Here is a 21,003-nt window from a genome sequence, read left to right as displayed (position 1 = left end):
CTGAGACTGACAGGGGAGGCTCCACTCATCTAGAGAAGGGGGGTCAGTCCAAACACCCACGGGAGCCAGGAGGGAAGGAAGTAAGTATAAAGGGGAAGGAGAAGACTAAGGTCCCCTGGAGAGGACCAGTTGCACCTCTCTGGGGTAGTGGAAAAGCAAGATGCTCTGGGAAGCCATGGTCTCATGTTTACAAAACAGGAAAAAAGATACAAATACTCCCTACAGACATGTATGCATGTATGTACACACATGTTTACATATGATGTCAGACCATTTGAAATGTACTGAAGCCTGGGGTTGAAGTTGAGGACACGGATGCTCCCCGGATGGATGGGTGGACACTCCTGTGAGCAGGCAGGACGCCTGGCCATGCCGAAGACGGGAAATCAGTCACAGGAGAGATGATCATAGTCCTGCTTTATGTCAATTATCCATGAGAATGAGAGAAATATAGAGAATACTAAACAGAGATGAGGATGGAAAACAATATAAAGAAAAGAGGCTAGCAGCTGCTAGGGTTTATTATCAGCAAAGGTGATATAATAATCCCCTGATGGCAGGAGGCTGGCTGGGGCTCAGGGTGCTGGCCCTTCAGCCCTGGGGCCCTCTCAGCAAATAGTCCCTTGAAAACAGGGCAGCTATCCCTGAGGAGGGGGCGTGAGGGAGGTACCTCACTCCCCCCACACTGGACCCTGGAGGAGCCCCTGTGTGAGCAAGACTGGCTGGCGGGACTGTCTTGGGCAGGTAACCTGGGCAATTCCATGGTCTCCAGGGGCCCTGCCACTCTGGCCACGTGTCCCTGTCACCGCCCTGAAACCCCTTCAGGCCCCTGTTCTCCTGTCTCAGTTCCAGTCCAGGCCCGTCCTCCATGGGAAAGTTGGCTCCATGCCTGCATCCCTTCTGGGTCAGAAGACCCCTACTGGGCTGCCTCAGGGCCACTGGGACCCTGGGATCCCCCAGTCATCTCCACTCTGCCCCCCACCCCAGTCTCAGGTGCATCCTCAGGGTTGTCCCCTTCCAGGGGTCCTGCAGGGGCCTCCTCTTTCAGCTCCTGCCCTTAAAAGGGGGCTGATCATCCATCCATCCTTACCCCATCCCGGGGATGCCCTGAAAGGCTCCATGTCAGCCTCAGATACAGCATCACTGTTCACGTCCAATCCTTTCTTCCCAGTTTGGAAGCTGCTAACCAGTCTCCCAGGCCAGGAGATTCCTGCTCAGGCAGGACTTTGAGATCTTTCCACAGTCCCACTTGGATGGCAGCTTTGGAGCCCAACATTATGTTAATTTAGTCTGTGGTCCTCAATGTTGCCCCATCTTGGAGTCATGCTGGATTGCAGTCTCCCTTCCTCAATGAGGAAGAGTCACATGTGAAGGCAAAAAGAGGTGCAGGGGATTCATACCAGTCCTTACTCCCATTACATCTCGTCCCCACGGCCTTGCTCTCACCCCGTGGCTCCTCCCTGGTCACCCCTGAAGCTGCCCTCCTCTGGGTGGGACTGTGTCCCCTCTAATAGCAGCTTCTTCTAGTGATGCTGCGGGGAGGTGAGGCCAGGACATGTGTGCCTTCAGGTTGCTGTAACAGGAGGCCGTGGCCCTGAGGATGTCTCCTTTGTCCCAGAGCCCTGAGTTTGGGTCCTGGGATCCCACCCACAGGCCTGGTTGACCTGCTGGGCTGTAGAACAAAGTGCTCAAACCCATGGTTTTTAAATTTTAATCCTGGATTTCCACTGCTACGCTTTCAACCTTAGGGAAGGCACTTGACTCCTGGTTTTCCCATCTGTAGAACAGGGTTAGCACGACAATAAACAGTTCCTTTCTGAAAATCCTTGGGGTCAGATATTCTCCAGAATTCAGAATTTTTCAGTTTTGACAGGTGACATGATACATATACTCTATAGGACATGACACCCCACTGGGGTCTGAAAGCACTTTGTGATCAAACACGTTACTGTTTCAACAAATGGACTTTTGAACATTTACACTAAGTGGAATAAGAAAGAAGGAAGGAAGTTTAGTCCTTCAGTCATGTCCTACCCTCGTGACCCCATGGACCGTAGCCTACAAGGCTCCTCCATCCGTGGGAATTTCCAGGCAAGAGTACTGGAGTGGGTTGCCATTTCCTTCTCCAGAGGATCTTCCCGACCCAGGGATCAAACCCGGGTCTCCCACATTGTAGGCAGACGCTTTACTGTCTGAGCCATCAGGGAAATCCAAACAAAACCATAAACGGTTTCCTGCCATTCAGCTGAGAATTGGTACTAAACAATTTTTTAAAAATTCTCTTTCTAATTTGAAGGTTTGTGATTATAGAAAAAGACCATGTATTTCTGTAGATATTAACACGCAGCAAAAAGACATAAAACTGTTGGTGGGTTGAGGCCAGATCCAACCCAGCTGTGAGATGAGACAAGTCTCCTGACAAGGCCAAAGGTGATGGGCGGGGAGAGTCATTCTGGAGTGGCTGTGCTCTTACCTGAGTGTCTGAGCCACTGGGTCAAACTGCACAGATTCTGCCGCAGCCCTCACAGGGCCCCGAGCCTTTTCTGGTCATCTCACTTAATCCACCTTCAGATCTGGATCTTTCTCTGAGGAGTCCTAAGTGAAGACCACTGCATACTGGTGACTCTAACCTGCCAGACCTTCATAACACCATGTCCACCAGGGGGAGAATACCATGCGAATAGAATGTGGGCAAATGGTTCTGCCTCCTCCGCCTCCCGCAGGCGATCTCCATGTGTGTGGCCTTCTCCCTGGTGGCCAGCATGGGCAACGAGAGGGGGGCTATAGGTAACTGGTGCCTCGCCTTCTGGAGCCTCTGTTTCATTGTGACCTTCATCATCTCTACATTCGAGTGTTTGTACTTGCAATGCAACTTCCTTTTTTCCTTGTACAAATTTCCCATCACCTATGCTTGCTATGCGGCCCTCCTCTGCCTCTCGACCTCCATCATCTACCCCGTCTTCTACGTCCAGTACCTGCCTGATGGTCCTTCCCGAGACCGGGCCATCGCTGCTTCTGCGTTCTCCTGCATCGCGTGCATTCTCTATGCCATAGATGTGGCCTGCACATGGAAATACTACAAGCTGAGGAACATCCCCTGCTATGTGCACACCTTAGCAGGCCTGCTAAAGATTCTGGAGAGCGCTGTGGCCTGTGCCATCTTTGTCTTCCTCAGCAACACCTCCCTGTACCTGCACCAGCTGGCCCTGAAGTGGTGCGTGGCCGTGTACTCCATCTGCTTCATCCAGGTAGCCGTGGCCATGCTGCTGAGGCTGAGGGGCTGGGAGAACAGACTGCCCCTCCGGCTCCCCATTTTCCATCTGGGGCAGACCCTGCTCTTAGTCTTCCTCTATGTCAGCGCTTGGTCCTCTGGCCACTCTACCAGTTTGACGAGAAGTTAGGTGGACAACCCCACTGGTACAGCGATATGAGCGGCATTGATGAGCTCACCGACTATGGCTGCATCTGGGACCAGCGACTGGCTGTGGCCGTCCTGACAGCCATCAACCTGCTGATTTACGTAGCTGACCTGGTGTACTGGGCTCGCCAGGTTTCTGTAAGGACTGAGCACCAGCCCAGTACCCCTTAGTCCCTCCACTCACAGGGAGCTGTTTACAGAGCTCTGTGTCCCCTGATGCCCTCTTCTTGGCTCCCTCTCTCCCTCCTCACGCCCTTCCCATTCATCTCACTCTCTTTCCTGTTTCTTTCCCTCCATCTGCTCTGTCTCCTTCCTATTCTCCTTGGTTGACCATGTCCTATTTTGCTTCTTTCTCCTGCTTCTCTCATCTTTTCTACATTTCTACATTTCTGCATTTTACCCCTTTTCTGGTCACCCTTGGTTTTCTTGTCTCCTGTGTCCTGACCACCTCTCCCCATCTTCCTTCTTCTGATCCATCAGGACCTGAGACTCCTTCCTTCCCTGTCCACCACCCCCTCCTACCTCCTAAGGTGCTGACTCCATAGCACACAGCCCTCTGTGCAGCTGTTCACACCCTGGGCCTCGGGAGGGGCCTCATTGCTGAAGTGTGTCTGTCCCCCTGGGTGCCTTAGTTGCTGTGTGTTTCTGGGGTGGGAGTGAGGGTGGATAGTTAGGCATCGGGCCTCCTTTCTCCCAATAGAAGGGAGTATAGAGTGTACCTCACTTGAAGTAAAAAAAGAAAACAAAACTCCTGGAGGTCACTGATTCCCAATGGGCAAGAGTCCTGAAGCAGAGATTTTGGATCCCTGGGCCCTGCCTGATGCTCAGCCTCACCTGAGATTGGCTCCAAAATTCTTCCTAGCTTACTAAACACTGGCTGCCTAGAGGGCATCTTAAAGGAATTTGGGGTGACTTCCACCCTCAACCAATCTCTGGAGAATCAAAAAAGGAGCTGGTGAAGAACCCCAGGGACTTGCAGACACCTGACTGCAGTGTTGGTGAGGGGCAGCAATGTGGGCCTCCTGCCTCAATGATCAGACAGCAGGTCCTGTGTCTCCAGGGAGAAGAGCAGGGCCACTGCAGCCTTAAGGTGATGTTAGCCTGGGATTATCTTTTTCTTTCGTTTTGTATCTTCTGGTCAGGAAGCCAAAACTTATTGGGTGACTTGTTCTTAAAGAGAAAGTTTCTTTTCAGAATTTCTTAGGCAGGTGGTTTGGGGGTGGGGGTGGTTCTTGCTGCTTTCACTGTCAAAGGAATTGCATTGGTTGAGTGTGAGGTGACACGTATGTGTGTTTCTGTGTCCCTGTTGCTTTCTGCTGCTGCTTCCTGAGTTTCTGGAATCAGGTAAAATAAATATATAATTAAAACTTTTCTTCTGGATCTTTTTGTTTCCATCAGCCCCTGCTGTCAATCCTCGGGGAAAGCCTTGGCAAGAACTGGATGTAACTGACGGAGTACATGATGGAAACCGAGAGGCAGACGAGGGCCGAGTAGCAGGCATAGGTGACGGCGAAGTTGTTCCAAAAGAAAGGAACGCGGGACTGGACCTTACATAACTCAGGGACGGAGGTGGCGCGGGTCACAGCGAAACAGAAGCCCCAGAGGCACAGGGACCGGTTGCCTATGGCCCCCTTTCCAACGCCCGTGTCAGTCACCAGGGAGGAAGCTCCGCAGGTGGAGGAGCGCTGCGGCAGGCGAAGGCAGCAGCACGTGGCACACAAGGCCCCCCTTCTGGGACGCCCGCCGGGTGGGCACGGTGCTGTGATGGCCAGGCAGGCCACAGGCGCCAGCACGGCAGCGGCCTTCACCGAGGACCCACCAGAGAAAGAGCCAGCTCTGGAGGCGGAATGAGTCAGGTGCCTGGAAAAGGCTGTGCAGCCTGGAGTGACTGAGGCTCAGGATCTGTGGAGTTGGAACCAATGGCTCAGACACTTGGGTAACAGCACAGCCTCTCCAGATCGATTCTCCCCACCCATCCCCCTTCACCCTGTCAGGAGACTTGTCTTATCCCAAACCTCACAGCCATGTTTGGTCTGGCCTCAAACTATGAACACTGTTTTATCTCTTTGTGTTGTGTGCTATTATTTATGGACACATAGGGTAGGATGGCCACTATCTGCAACCACAACCCTTCCAGGCTCTGAAAATAGAAAAAGAGTTTTTAAAAATTCCTTTGGTTACAACACTTGACATGAACAGACATGAGACAATTTATGGTCTATTTAATTCCCCTACCGTGAATATTCGAAAGTGTAGTTGCGTATTTCGTTGTTGATGCAACTAAAACTACTGTGTTTGATAACAAGCTGCTTTCAGACCCCAGTGGGCTGCGATGTCATGTACAGTAAATGCATCATGTCACCTGTCTGAAGGTGAAAAATTCTGAATTCTGGAGCATATCTGACCCCAACGGTTTCAGAAAAACATCTGTGGAATGTACTGCTAATCCCATTTTACTGATGAGAAGACTAAGGCTGGGAAATCAAGTGCCTTCCCTAAGGTGGCATGACTGGCAAGTGGAAACTCCGTATGAAATTACCAAAGTCGTGGGTGTGGACCCCTGGCTTTACAACCCACGGCCCTGCTGACGCTTGCGTGGTCCATGGGTGGGAGCCCAGGACCAAAGCTCAGGGCTCTGGGACCCAGGACACCCCTTCAGGGCCACAGTTTCCTTCCACGGCAACCTGAAGACACACGTGTCCTGGCCTCTCCTCCCTGCAGCTGTCACCAGAAGGAGCTGCCATCTGAGGGACACAGCCCCACCTGGAGGAGGGCAGCTGCAGGGGTGAACAGGGAGGAGCCATGGGGTGAGAGCAAGACTGTGGGGACGAGATGACATGGGAAGTAGGGACTGTTCTGAAGCCCCTCCCCCAGTTTTGTCTTCACATGTGACTGTTTCCCATCGGGACAGGGGTCCCCAACCCAGCATGACTCCAAGGTGGAGCGTCATGGGGGAGCCACAGAATAAGTCAGCATAATGTCTATCTCTAGCTCCAAAGCTGCCATCCAGGTGCGAGTCTGGAAGAATCTAGGAGTAGTCTTATCTGAGTGAGCATTTTCTTGGCCTGGGAGACTGCTTAGCAGCTTCCAAGCTGGGAAGAAAGGATTAGAAATGAACAAGGATGCTGTGTCTGATGCTGATGGGGAGACTTTCAGGGCATCCCAGGGAGGGGATGGGGATAAATGGATGATCGGCCCCCTTTAAGGGAAGGAGCTGAAAGGGGAGGCACCTGCTGGACCCCCAAGAAGGGACATGGTGAGGATGCATCTGGGACTGGGGCTGGGGTGAGGGGTGGGGATAGAGTGAAGTTGTGCAGACCCAGGGGGGCGATTCCAGGGTCCCAGTGGCCCCGGGGCAGCCCAGGAGGGGTCTTCTGACCCAGAAGGGATATAGGCATGGAGCCAATTTGAAACGGGGTTTCAGGGCTGTGACAGGGACACGTGGCCAGAGTGGCAGGGACCCTGGAGACCATGGAATTGCCCAGGTCACCTGCCCAAGACAGTCCCGCCAGCCAGGGCTGCAGTCCTGCTCACACAGGGGCTCCTCCAGGGTCCAGTGTGGGGGGAGTGAGGCCCCTCCCAGCGCACTCCCTCCTCAGGGACAGCTGCCCTGTTTCCAAGGGACTGTTTGCTGAGAGGGCCCCCAGGGCGGAAGGGCCAGCACCCTGAGCCCCAGCCAGCTTCCTGCCATCAGGGGATTATTCTATCACCTTTGCTGATAACAAACCCTGGGACAAGCTGAGGCGGAAAGAGAAACACAGAGCAAACCTGAGACCCTCCCTGGCCTCACAAAGCTCCTTGAGCCCCAATTGCCAGTGGAGCCCTGTCATCACACAGCATCTTGCTTTTCCACCAGCCCCTGACAGGTGCAGCTGGTCCTTTCCAGGGGCTCCTCTTCTGGAAACTCATTTTGGTTTCCTAGGGCAACTGAGTAAGTTAGCACAAGTTTGGAGGCTTAGCACAACAAAATTGTATTTTCTCACAGTTCTGGAGGTCAGAAATTTGAAATCAAGGTCAGCAGAGCTTTGCTGTCTCTGATCTTCCAGGGGAGGGTCCATCCTTGGCTCCTTTAGCTTCTGGAGGCCCCTTTGCTTTGGGGGCATCTCTGCCTCCACCTCCACATGCTCCTCTTCTCTCAACCCTGTGTGTGTAAATTCTCTGTCCTTTATCTTATAAAGACACCAGTGGAGCCTCAGGAGCAGCGGACAGGGCCCACTGTGGACGGACTGAACTTTAGAGACATAGGTTGGGTTTTAGCTGTAAGTGATGAGGCCTCACTGACATTCTGTAAGGACGGGCTGATCCATCAGAGGCCCACTCTGGCATTAAAACTCTGGTTGTAGGAGAAAAACTGAATCAAGTCCACCGAGAAGCTGGGCGGCCAGTTTGGAGGCTGATTATACAGTCCACGTATGGGATGGTGGGCCTTGAGGGAAGACACTTCAGGGGTGGAGGGCAGGGGCAGATTTATGAAATATTTGGGAGCAAATATTAACTGGTCTTGATGAGGGGAGGGGCCATGATTACTGACACTTGATGCCCCATGGACAGCTGTGACCTCACCTCTCCCTTCTGCTCCCTTGACATCTTGGGCTCCATCACAGGTGCTCCCCGTGCCCCGCCCCTCTCTCTGTGCACCCCCAACTGAGAGCTCTGGGAAGGGAGGCTAAGAAAGGGGGATCCAGCCGGAGCTCAAGGAGGTGGCCTGGGCTCCTGCATCTGCGTCTCCTTGAGGCCCCTCCAGATACACATGCTCATCTCTCACCTGCACCTGAGGCCCGGCTCGTGTGCTTCTAGAGGGATGAAATTTATTAAAAAATGGATCTCTCCCAGAGGTTCACCTGAGTCAGGAAACCTTGTCTGGAGTGATGGTCCTCCTGAGGCTCAGCCTCTCTCCTTCTGTCTGTCCCTCCCCCTCCTCCTCGTCTCCCATTGTCTGAGTGTCTCAGGTCCACTTAGACCATCTCTTCCCTGTGCACCTTCTCGTCCTCATCCAGGCCGATAGCTTTAAGATTTCACTCAGTCGACAAATGATGTTGTGTACAGGGTGTGTGCCGAGCACTGTTCTAGGCACTGCACAGAGAGTAGAGAAAAGAACTAGTAATTCTGCCTTCGTGGAGCTTACACTGTAGTGCAAGAGATGGAGAGTGTGCAAACCAATATGTATCAGGTCTTTATCTCCCTGATAAAAGGAAAACAGGTGAAGAGAGAGTTATTGGAGTTGAAGGGGGTGCGGGGGGTGGGCAAAACTGCTATTTTATTAATAGGTAGGTAGAGGTCAGGATGCTTTATCGATTTGACACTTGAGAAGATACTGAGTGAAGTGAACACGCCATGTGATGACAGCTCCCCAGTTCCTGCCTCTGGAGCTGATCTCTATTAAGATCCAGAACTGTGCCTATCTGCTTTCTGATCTCTCCCTCTGGATGTCTGAGGACACCTCACACCCACCAAGTCCAATCCCACCACTGGAACACCCCACACCCCCTACACACACTGATCCTTCCTCGTCTTTCCCATATCAGTCGATGGCACCACCTTCACAGATGCTCCTCACAAAATACTCCTGAACCCACCCACTCTTCTTCATCTCTAGAACCACCCGGTCCAGATGCATCCATCCCCTCACCCAGAGGCCTGCCATAAGCTTCTATTTTCATTCTTTTCTTCAGCGTCTGCTTTGGAGTAATTGCAATGCAAACTAAAACCGAGTGGAGTAAATTGAAATGAAGGTACCTTGAAAGCTTCTGTTTGCTCCCTCAGGATGAAACACAAATTCCAAAAGATCAAGCCAAAGCCCTGGGAGCTCAGACCCCTTTCTGCCTCTCCTGCCTCCTCACCTCCCTCCCTCCAGCCACTGAGAACTTCTCCCAGTTCCTCTGGGCCATCTCAGGACCCTTCCCCTGACGTATCTACACACCCCTCAAACCTGAACTGAGAACAGAGCTCAGTCTGGCACATGGTTGAACCATGTTCAGTCAATGCCACTCTAAGCCTTAGAGATTCCTGCACCCAGACTTGGTAAGGTCAATGTATACACGCATTTGTGGATGAAAAATGAGTCAGTAGTCAACCTAAAAAAGAAATGGAAATTTTATTGAAGCCAACTTGAGGATTCTAACTGGGGAGACAGTCTCTCAGGAAGCTCTGAAAACCATACTAAGGAAGTGGGGAGACAGTGTGTGCATGACTTGGGGGACATGCCACCAGTACACAGCTTGGTAGAAGGTTACTTCACCCATGAGGAAGAGATAGCTTGGTTAATATTTCTGGTGCTTTCTAAGTATGGGAAGATGTAAGGAACTGGGTTCATAGAAAGTCTCCTTAAATTGTCTAAGTATCTAAGGGTCGGTTCTGCCAGTTTTCCCAGAGCACAAAGTACCTGATCCTGACCTTTCCCATGACTTCCTTTCAGGGTGGACTGTAGGTCAGGGACTGCAGTGGCTAGTGACTTGGTGCTTATAGAACTGTGCGGAGGGCAACGTTTTTGATCACACCATCCCCTCCATTTCCATCTTAATTTCAACCAAGATTTGGGGGAATTTTGCCCATGCTGTCCCCGGGCTTTAGGAGTGCTCATTCCCGGGCTGGACAACGATAACTGACACACCACTCGGGGTGCAAGTGCTCATCTGGTCTTGGTGACAGTAGCCAAAATCCTCAGGATCACGTGTCCTGCTAGTCTTGTCAGCTCCAAGAAATATCTCCCTCTTCTTGTTTCCTCTCACATCTAGAGTCACACTGCTGCAGTACAATCTGATGGAACTGTATATGAGGTCAAGTGTTTCAAGTCACCTGGTCATCATCATTTTTGTCTAGGCTCAGTGTTACATTTGTTAATGCAAGGAACAGTACTCTTGTAAAATGGCAGAATAGGAGCAATATAGTAATAGCTACTGACATTGATAAGGTCATAAGCAGATGGTGTTATAAAAGTTACATGGCTGGTGTAGAAGAACCGAACTGGTCCTGATGGTTCAGGCATCTCTGCTCTTAGGAGGGCTGGTTAACACACACTGCAGATGTGCCCTAGAGGGGAGGGAGGAGGCCCAGGTGGGCAGAGAAATTTTTTATGTTGATATGCTTTTTGTCTTGCCTTAAAATATGAGTTTTATTACATTGTTCCCTAAGATTCACCTCCTGGGAGGCCTCCCCATCTACCCCACCCGCGCCCAGGTGAAGAACTCATGCTTCATCCCAGTAAGGAGCGAGGGGCAGCAGCGGGGGGCCTTGCCCTCCCCTCCCCCACAGCTCTGCTGGCCTGGGGCCCCTCTGGGCCTGGTGACGCCAGGATGCTGGGCTCTGAGGCTGATGGCTGAGAGCAGGAGAAGAACAAGGATTGTGGTGTCCCCTTGGCCATCAGTTATCGTAAAGGTTCCTGGTCTCAATACATGTGTGAGCACAGACATACAAGCACACACACGGGCAAACACACACACTGGGCCTGCACTCAGGCATGCACCCTTATGTACAGTTACTCGGGGTCTGGTCCTTCAAGAGGTAAGCGGACAGAGGGCTAGTGTTGGGGGCACAGCTGCTAGTTGTATTGGGCTGGACCATGCCCCTAGGTTCTCAGGAAAGGTGGGAGTAGGGAGACATTGGGAAAGGCTCCCAGAGATGGGGGTTTGGGTGAGAATAAATATCTGCTCAGTTTTTCTGAGTTCTAAGAAAATTTGGGGCAATTAGGGTATGTTGATTTGTGCTTTTTTTCTTTTATATTTGTGTTGAGGTTTAAAGAAGAACATTATAGATTTGGGAGAAAGGACAGGCTTCTTCTCTCTATGAACAGCAGGGTTTGATGGTATCCAGAAATTCCAGAGAATTAAAAAATACATGTATATTTACATTTATTTAGATCATGTGACAGGTCGGTCCCAGAGAAGCAGGAGGCAACAACAGAAAGCAGCTGGCACATAGAGACACACGTGTGTACAGCACACACTCAAGAAATGCAGGTTCTTCAACAGTAGCAGCAGCAAGACTCATCCACCCAACACCACCCCCAGGACAAACACTTGGAAAGAAACTTTCCATACAAAATATAGTCTCCCCATAATTTTTGCCCTTGAGACAATAAAAAGGAAAAGACAACATCCCAGACTAACATCACTTTAAGATTAACAGAGCCATGCTATTTTCCCAGAGGCAGAATGAGCTGTTTTATCACTGAGGCAGGAGGTCCACATCGCTGCCCCTCAACAGCACTGCAGACAAGTGGCTTCAAGTCCCTGTGGTTCTTCACCAGCTCTTTTTTTGATTCCCCAGAGAGTAGCTGGGATGGACAGTATCTACCCCTGGCTTCCTCTAAGATGACCTCTAGGCAGCAGGTGTTTAGTGAGTCTGCAAAAATTCTGCAGCCAATCTCAGATGGGGCTGGAGCACCCGACCTGGAGCACCAGGTGGGGCCCAGGGCCCAGGGTCTCTGCTTCAAGACTCCTGCCACTGAAAATTACAGACCTCAAGAGATTTTAGTTGACGTTAAGGGGCAGGTGCCCTGTACACTCCCCTCCCATGGGAGATGGGGGGCCGAATCACACAGAGGGCTGTGTGCTGTGGAGTCAGCACCTCAGGAGGTGGGAGGGGGTGGTGGGCATGGAAGGGAGGAGGATCAGAAGGAGGAAGATGGGGAGAGGTGGTCAGGACACATGCTGTTGCGATTGTTCAGTCACTAAGTCGTGTCTGACTCTGTGACCCCATGAGGCACACCAGGCTTCCCTGTCCTTCACTGTCTCCTGAGGTTTGCTCAAACTCATGTCCATTGAGTCGATGATGCCATCCAACCATCTCATCCTCTGCCGTGCCCTTCTCTTCTTGCTCTCTATCTTTCCCATCTTCAGAGTCTTTTCCAACAAGTCAGCTCTTCACATCAAGAGGCCAAAGTACTGGTGCTTCAGCATCAGTCCTTCCAATGAATATCTAGGGTTTTTTCCTTTAGGTGATGAGGGGAAAAAAAAAAAAAGGATGACCAGAAGAGGGGGAAAAAGCAGAAAATATAGGAAAGATGAGAGAGAAGAGAAGGCAGCTAACAAGGTAAACAGAAAGACAGAGCAGAAGGAGGGAAGGGAATGAAAGGTGATGGAGATGAATGGGGAAGAGTGTGAGAGGGGAGAGAGGGAACCAGGAAGAGAACATCAGAGCTCAGTGAGGAACCTGCAGATGAGAAGAGAAATTGGGAGCCCCGGGGCCCATCCTTGGTCCCTATAAAGCCTCCGAGGCCACGTACAGCAGGTCAGCCAAGTAAATCAGCAGGCTAGTGGCTGTCCAACACTCATCCCAGACATAGAGGGAGCAGGTGGGGTTTTTTTCCCCTCTTTTTTATCATGACAGCTCACATCACTGGACCACAGAGGCAGCCCACCCAACTTCTCATGAAAGGGGCAGAGTGGCCAGAGATCGGAGCGCTGGTATAGAGGAGGATGGAGACATGATCTCCTTTTACAGTAAAGGACAGTACACAGGTGTCCGTGTTTCACTGTCATCTTCGAGCAACAGGGTGGACATCATCCCCAGGGAAAAGCAGTCGGAGCACAGGATCGTTTGTCTCACCGTGGCAGACGTGTACTGGAAACGGCTGTTGCAGTTGATAATGGTGCTGAAAATCAAAGTCAACATGACATAAGCAGGAAGACCTACAGGCTCCCACGCACGCCCGGACCAGCAGGCACAAAGCAGGGAGTGTCGCCAGCCAGGGCGCAGGTCCAGGCCTGATGCAGGAGAAGGCAGTGGCGGTGATGGCCTGGTTCCGGGTGTGGCTCTGAGGCAAGAACCGAACATACTGGTGGTGAAAATGATGGAGGCAAAGAGACAGAATAGGGTGAAATAGAAGGCACAGTGGTAGAGAATGTCATAGCAGGACAAGGGGAAGTGGGATTGGCGCCCACACAGCTCCACCATGAAGACGGTGAGGGTCCCACCGGAGCAGAAGCACCACCGGAACACAGACCAGTTACCTGCGCACTCACTCCAGTGTCCATGCAGCAAGGAGGGCAGGCAGGCGGAGAGCAGCTGCCCCAGGTGCAGGAGGAAGCCCAGGGCCCCGGAGCCCAGGCCTGAGGACGTTCCCATGGCGATGGTGACGGTCAGGCAGGTCACCCGCACTGGTGGTGTGACCTTACTGGTTTTAAAACCAAAAGCTTGTGAATAATTAAAAAACAGCTCCGGGTTTTGACGGACTGGTTCAGTTTCACTCTGCCTGTTGAGTTCTCCTTCTGTCTTTGTTTTTCCAGAAAGATACGACCACCAATCCTAACAATGTAAGGACCGCACTCACGGTCTCACTCCAGCAAGATGGTTTCTGGTTCCTGGTTACTGTCAAGTCTTCAAAAAACAGAAGTGATCACACCCGCAGCGTGCAGCCTGCAGCCATTTCTTGCTCCCCTCCGTGTAAGTTCCCCTGGCTGAGCCTTGCCGTGTTGGGAGTTGATTCTTCTGAGTAGTAAAAAACCTTCTCCCCTGGTGGCTGGCTTCCTTAAGATAAAACTACTTTTCTTCTACCCAACGCTTGTCTCTCTGTATTGGCTTCTTTTTCTTTTTAATGTAAATTTATTTATTTTAATTGGAGGCTAATTACTTTACAATATTGTACTGGTTTTGCTATACATTGACATGGGGTGGATTCATGTCAATGCATTGGCTTCTTAAGCAACGCACAGTTGAGACTAGCTGGGGGACAAGGCTGTGCATCCAGGCAGGAGTCAGGTCCCCAAGGCTCAGCCCCTCCACCTCCTTCTGGGGCGAGGAGCGGGGTGAGGCTGAGAAGGTTGGGGAGGATCTATAGGTATCTTCAAGCAGAAGCAGAACTTGCTGGTTTCAGGAACTTGCCTGTCCCTCCCCACTCCTCGCTCGCAGCCTGCTTTTGCTTTCTGTTGAGAGATGGAAACTGGCCTCTGAAGGAGCAGCCGTGCTCTTGACCTAGTGAGTAGAGAGCTGTGCACCCGGGGATCCCCCCATTCCCATTTGGGAATAATCTTTGCCCTTTGGGACTTTGGGGTCAACTTGGACACTGCAGGAGTGGGACGTGGCTTGCTTGGGATTCTGTATGAGTCTCTCCCTGAGGCAGAATTGCTTTGTTTGAATTCCGCTCTGGGGGAGCAAGTGAAGTGCCTTCCAGAACTTCACAGGGAGGCATCTTGGCAGGTTGGCAAAACTAGACTATGACCCTTTAACCAAGATTAAAGTGTTTTTTTAATTATAAGCCAGGCTGCCCATGTATGTTTTCCATTCTGAAGAATGGTGGCCCCTGAATATGTCTCTAAATTCCTCCGCTGTTTTGCAGTTGCAACTGACTTGACCATGATCTGGTAAATGGGAGGAAATTCCATGTGCAGGCCTCCTGTCTCTTATACTAAGGATTCTTCCAACAAGGTCCCTAAATTAATGGTACAAGAGGCTGGGGCTGCCCCGGGGTCTACCCCCGCACACCTCCCCCAACCTGTCCCTGGAAAGAGGAGTTCTAGTGTGGGGGCAGGGCAGAGCCTGAGTGTTCCCCAGCAGGAGGAAGAAAGGGGATCTGAAGTAGTCTCTCCCTTGAAGACCCCACAGGCACTGAGTTTGCCTGCAGCGTGTCTCCTATCAGGGAGAGGCAAGGTGGGGATGGATTCTCACTAAGACGACGCCCTGCAGGAGGTTTGCGGACAGCCAATAGGCTATTGTTGTTCTTATACTCTGTTTTCCACCTCAGACCTGCTAAACCGCTCACCTGCCAGCCTTCTACATGGAGATGATCCACAAAAATAGAGGAAATGTTCATTAGGATTTTTTCAAGCCATCACCCAACATGGGCTGATGCTCAGGTTTGGGCGATAATTTTGTGAAGACCTGATGAGGGGTCATTCGTCCCTCCACACCCTCCCTGGGACGCCCTGGAAGCTTCCACATCAGCATCAGACACAGCATCCTTGTTCATTTCCAATCCCTTCTTCCCTGGCTTGGAAGCAGCTAACCAGTTTCCCAGGCCAGGTAAATCCTCACTCAGGTAGGACTCCTAGATCTTTCCAGACTCCCACCTGGATGGTAGCTTTGGAGCTTAAGAGAGAGACATGATGTAAATTTATTCTGGGGTTCCCCCATGACACTATACCTTGGAGTCATGCAGGGTTGGGGTCTCCCTTCCCAAACGGGAAGAGTCACATGCTGAGGCAAACTGGGGGAGGGGACTCACAACAGTCCCTACTCTCCATGTCATCCTGTCCCCACGGCCTTGCTCTCACCCCGTGGCTCCTCCCTGTTCAGGTGAAACTTTGTTACCAAACAGCTTTTTAAAAGGTCTTTTTCAGTTCTGAGTATAATGAAGGTTTGTGGTTGTAGGAAACGACCAGAGTGCCCTGTGTCTGTAGATAACGGCACAAAGCGAGAAAAAATGTGCATGGCTTTGTAGCCACACCCAACCCATGTGTGAGATAAGAGAAGTCTCCTGACAAGGCCAAGGCTGGTGGGCGGGGAGAGAAACTGCAGAGCAGCTGTGCTGTTCCCAGGTCTCTGAGTCATTGGTTCACACTCCATGGATCCTGAGCCTCAGTCCTCACAGGGCCCTGAGCCTCCTCTAGGCATCTAACTCAATCCACCTCTGCAGCTGGATCATTCTCTGGGTGGTCCCCAGTGAAGATCACTACCTTATCAGTGTCTGAGAGCTGCCTGACCGTCATAACACCAATCTACTAGGCTGACATCCCCAGACCTTGGACACCACGTTCCACTTCCTCCGCCTGCTGCAACTGTTCTCCACCAGTGTGGCCTTCTCGTTGGGGACCAGCATGGGCATTGGGAAGCAGGGGCCATGGGTAACTGGCCCGTGGCCACCTGGTGCTTTTCCTTGGCCCTGACTTTCATCATCTCCATGGTTGAGTTACGTAAGCTCCGGTCCCGGCTTGCTGTTTCTGGTACCACCTCCTCGACACCTACACCTACTACACCGCCCTCCTCTGCCTCTCAGCCTGCACCGTCTACTCCATCGCCTGCGCCCAATTCCTGCCTTGTGTCCCTTATCAGGACCAGCTGTCTCTGCTGCTGCTTTTTCCTGTCTCGCATCCCTGCTGTGTATAACAGATGTGGCCTGGACGTGGGTCCCCTATGTGTTCAAGGAGATTCCCAGCTCCATTCACACTGTGCCAGGCCTGCGGAAGGTGCTGGAGACCTTCGTGGCCTGTATCATCTTCGCCTTTCTCAGCAACACCTCCCTGTCCCTGCACCAGCCGGCCCTGGAGTGGCCGTTACTCCATCTGCTTCATCCCAGCAGCCGTGGCCAGGCTGCAGAAGCTGGATGATGGGAGGACATATGCTCACCTCCTCCCCACCTTCCAGGCTGTGGTGACCCTACTCTGTCCTTTCCTACATTAGCGCTCTCGTCCTCTGGCTGCTCTGTCAGTTCAGTGAGGAGTCTGGTGGGCGTGCTCATTGGTCCAGAGATGAGGACTGCACTGATGGCCTCCCCTACAGTCTGCATGCACTCCTGAGGCCAGCGACGGGCTGTGGCCATCCTGAAAGCCGTCAGCCTGCTGATTTTACGTGGCTGAGCTGCTGTACTGGGCCCGCCAGCTCTCTGTAGGGACTGAGGATATCTCCAGGGCTCCAGACTCTGTTTGGTCCCATTCCGTATCTTCACAGAGTTTGGATTCCTCTGATGCCCTCTTCCTGGCTCCCGCTCTCCCTCCTCACATCCTTCCCCTTTCATCTCACTCTCCTTTCTGTTTCCTTCCCTCCTTCTGCTCTGTCTCTTCCTGGTTTCTTTGGTTGTCCATATCCTCTTTTGTCTCTTTCTCATCTTTTCTGCATTTTCTGCTTTTTGCCCCTTCTCTGGTCATCCTTGGTTTTCTCATCTCCTGTGTCCTGACCACCTCTTCCTATTTTCCTTCTTCTGATCCATCAGGACCTGAGACTCCTTCCTCCTCTGCCCACTGCCCCCTCCCACCTCCTGAGGTGCTGACCCCACAGCACACAGCCCTCTGTGCAGCTGTTCACACCCTGGGCCTCTGGAGGGGCCTCCTTGCCAAAGTGTGTCTGTCTCCTGGTGGGGCCATAGTTGTATATGCATTTGCGGGTGGGGGTGGGTAGCTAGTCATTGGGCCCCGTTTCTCCAGTGGAGAGGGAAATATAGGCTACATCCCCATTATGTTGAAAAAATTCGCTGGAGGTCAATAATTTCCAGTGGGCGAGAGTCTTGAAGCAGAGACCCTGGATCCCGGGGCCCCACCTGGTGCTAAGCCCCACCTAAGTTTGGCTCCAGGATTTTTGCAGGCTCACTGAACACCCACTGCGTAGAGGGCATCTTAGACGAAGTCAGGGGTGAATGCCTTCAATCCCAGCTACTGTCTGGGGAATTTATAAAAAGGAGCTGAGAGAACTGTATGGTCATGAAGACACCTGTCTGCAGTGCTTGTGAGGGGCAGCGATGTGGCCTGCTTGCCTCAGTGATAAAACAGCATTTGATCACTGCAGGGACAAGGGCATGGCCACTACCAGCCTGACAGTGAAGTCAGCCTCAGTGTTTTATTTACTTATTTATTTTTACGATCTTCTGTTCAGGAGAGCAAAATTACTGAGTGACCCTGTTTTGGGATCTCTTTGATTAAAGACATTTTTACATTGGTTTCTTTTTGTAAGGTGTTTTTTATTGTAAAAGTCACATAGCATAAGAGGTGTGACTTTACCATGTTTAACTGTCCAGTCCAGTGGCACCAAGTGCACTCACTGTGCCACCCTCACAATCATCTCTCTTTTCACCTTCTTAAAGTGAAACTCTCCCCTTAAGCACTAACTCCCATCCGCCTCCTGCTCCTGGCATCTACCAGTACACTTTCTGACTCTAGGAATTTGACTCTTCCAGGTACCACGTATGAGTGGAATAAAATAGTATTTGTCTGCACCTATTGTATACTGGAAGGCATTTTTAAAGTTAATACATGTGAGTGACTTTGTTCTTAAAGAGGAAGTTTCTTTTCAAATTTTCTCGGGCAGGTGTTCGGGCATGGGATAGGGGTTGCTGATCTCACTGTCCGAGGAAGTACATTGCCTGAGTGTGAGAGGACACACTCATATGTGTGTTTCTGTGTGCCATTGCTTTCTGTTGCTGCTTCTTGATTCTCTGGGACTCAGACACAATGTAATCTAATCAACGTACATAATTTTTAAAAAATTTCTGGGGCTTCTGGTTCCTATTAGTCCCTGCTGTCAATCATAGAGAAGACGGTTCAACATTCTCCACATTGATAATGTCCTTTTCAATCTCAAATCAAAGATGAGAGAAAAGAAACAAACAAACAAAAACCCAAAACAAAGTCCACATATTCTAATTGCCCCAATTTGCCTAGAGCTCAGGAGAGTCCTAGACAATTTCCACCCTCACCCAAACCTAGGTTTTGGGAGCCCCTTCTGCTGACGCCAGTCACACCTGAACCAGAGCCTGGGGGTGCAGCCCAGCCTATGATGCAAGATGTTGGGCCCACCCCAATGCCGGCCTCACAGGATGCTGCAGCCTGCTGCACAGAATGCCCAGGCCAGGACAGCACCTGGCTGCCTCTCTGGAAAGGTGTGCACTTGTCTGCAAGCTCAGTGCACACGTGTGTGTCCATGTGCACATGCCCACTGCTCCCCTGCATTCAGACCAGCAGCTCTTTACACACTGGATGCTGCTGCAGGCCCTGCAGAACGAATGCTGATCTGTCTTTGTGTCTGTGTATCACCAGTTCTTGTGTGTCCAGGCCCTACTTATGGAGCAAGTCCAGGATTTATCTGGCCTTTTCTTTCTTAGTGAGGGTCAGGCCCAGTCTCTCCCTGAGTCACACAGATGATGGGATTGTCCTCAAACATGGCGATGAGTTCATGGCCTCAGTGGTTTCCCTCTATGGAGATGTCCCTCACACAAAACTAAGGATTTTTAGGATTAAATGGGACAAAACATGACTCAGTGATTGTCAAAAATTTACAAAAAGGCTAAAGGGATGGAATGTATCCCAGTCGGTAGTTCCAGGCTACAGTCTGAGCTGTAAGCACTTGTTATATTCATTTAAGTAACAATTGCCATAGGCCAACAGGGTAGTTATGGACATAAAATTTTAAGAGGTGTCACACACAGCACTCACTACAGGTCAAGCCCTGCTCCGGATTCATTTGTTCCTCCCAGAAACCCATGAACTATGCACAAAGTACCCCATTTTTACAAGCACCTAGAGGGTAACGAGCCCAAGATCACACAAGTAGGAACTGGCAGAGCTGGGTTTTGAACCCAGTCACGTGGGTGCAGGACCTTGAACTTTGATTGGCATTGATTTGTACCATATATTCCGGAAAGATAAAGCAGCCCGTAGTTTTTGAACACCAACAGTTTAAGGTGTCTTATTACCTCTGTTTCATTCCATCTTCAGAGATACTATTACTGTCATCCCCAGTTAACAGGTGATGAAACTGACGCACAGAGAGCACGTTATGTTTTTAGCTCAGAGCCACACAGTTACTCCCTGACAGAGTCTGGATTTGAACACGGATCTGTCTCCCCCAGAGTTCAGCAGCTAAAAGAACCTCAGGAAATGCTGAGCCCCTTCCCTCTTCTCTCAGATCCAGGAACCAACCACATAGACAAGGGTCACATGGCTCAGCCATCTGCACTGGCACCCAAGGGAGATAACCAGGGCCTGAGACCGCAGGAGGGGATGGCCCCAACTCTCCCCACTCAGAGGAGCACTGGGGAAAGGCAATCCCTGATGTTTCCAAGAAGCTGGTCTAGGAACACAGAATGGAAACATCTATGTCCCAGGCTCTGTTCTGGATATGGCTCAGGCCACAGTCTGGAGGGCATCAGCTGGAGTCATCGTGTGCAGAGGAGCCTCTGGCCGCTGCCCCAGGAGACAGGGAGCCCAGGCCAGGCAGGGAGCAAGGGAAGGGCTTGAGGCTTCGGCACCACAGGAGGCGGCTTCTCCATCAACTGTGTGTGCTAAAGAGCAAGGGGAGGCCCTGGACACTAGGTAGGTTGGTTTGGGAGCCACAGCTCCCCTTTCCCATCCAAGCTGATTGGATAGCATCACCGACGCAATGGACATGAACTTGAGCAAGCTCTGGGAGTTGGTGATGGACAGGAAAACCTGGAGTGCTGCAGTCCATGGGGTCGGAAAGAGTCTGACCCTTGAACCCAAGGCGCCTCCCTTCTCTCTGCCGTTGGAGACAGGCCTGTGTAGGCATCTCTCAGCTCCTCCCCCAGCCTGTCTGCTTTGGAGTCAGAGCAGATGTGACTGTGAATCCAGTCGCGGACCCCAGATCTGCCTCTCTCTTCACTCTGGGCTTCTGTTTCATCTTCCCCTGCTATGGTCAGCTCTCTATATGCCCAGCAGGAAGGAATTTGCTTTTCCTAAAGGAAACACAAGCTGCCTAAATAAGGCAAGAGCATTCTGGCTGCTGAGCTGGACTCAGAAGAAGTGGAAAGTCAAGAATGTGTAGAAACAAGGGAGTCTGGGAGACCTCAGATGTGGGGGCGCCTGGAGGCAGTTTGTGTTTTTGACAAGAATCACTGGAGAGTTGGACCCCTGGGAAGTGACTGAGGAAACTCAGGTTGTGAGAGAGAAACATGGTCCCCACCAAGCAGAGGTCGTGGGGAAGGA

The 21,003-nt window shown here is 51.4% G+C and overlaps 2 pseudogenes; both read left to right on the top strand.

Annotated features, from left to right (window-relative positions):
* Nucleotides 1-1,158: 1,158 nt before the first annotated feature.
* Nucleotides 1,159-21,003, top strand: part of LOC101123072 (myeloid-associated differentiation marker-like) — a 115,468-nt pseudogene continuing 95,623 nt past the window's right edge.
* Nucleotides 2,581-3,963, top strand: LOC114109122 (myeloid-associated differentiation marker-like; annotated as a pseudogene).

The sequence above is a fragment of the Ovis aries genome, chromosome 18 (genome assembly GCF_016772045.2).
Source record: "Ovis aries strain OAR_USU_Benz2616 breed Rambouillet chromosome 18, ARS-UI_Ramb_v3.0, whole genome shotgun sequence".
Classification (NCBI taxonomy): domain Eukaryota; kingdom Metazoa; phylum Chordata; class Mammalia; order Artiodactyla; family Bovidae; genus Ovis; species Ovis aries.
Note: the sequence above shows the minus strand (reverse complement) of the source record. Positions and strands in the feature narration are given on the sequence as shown.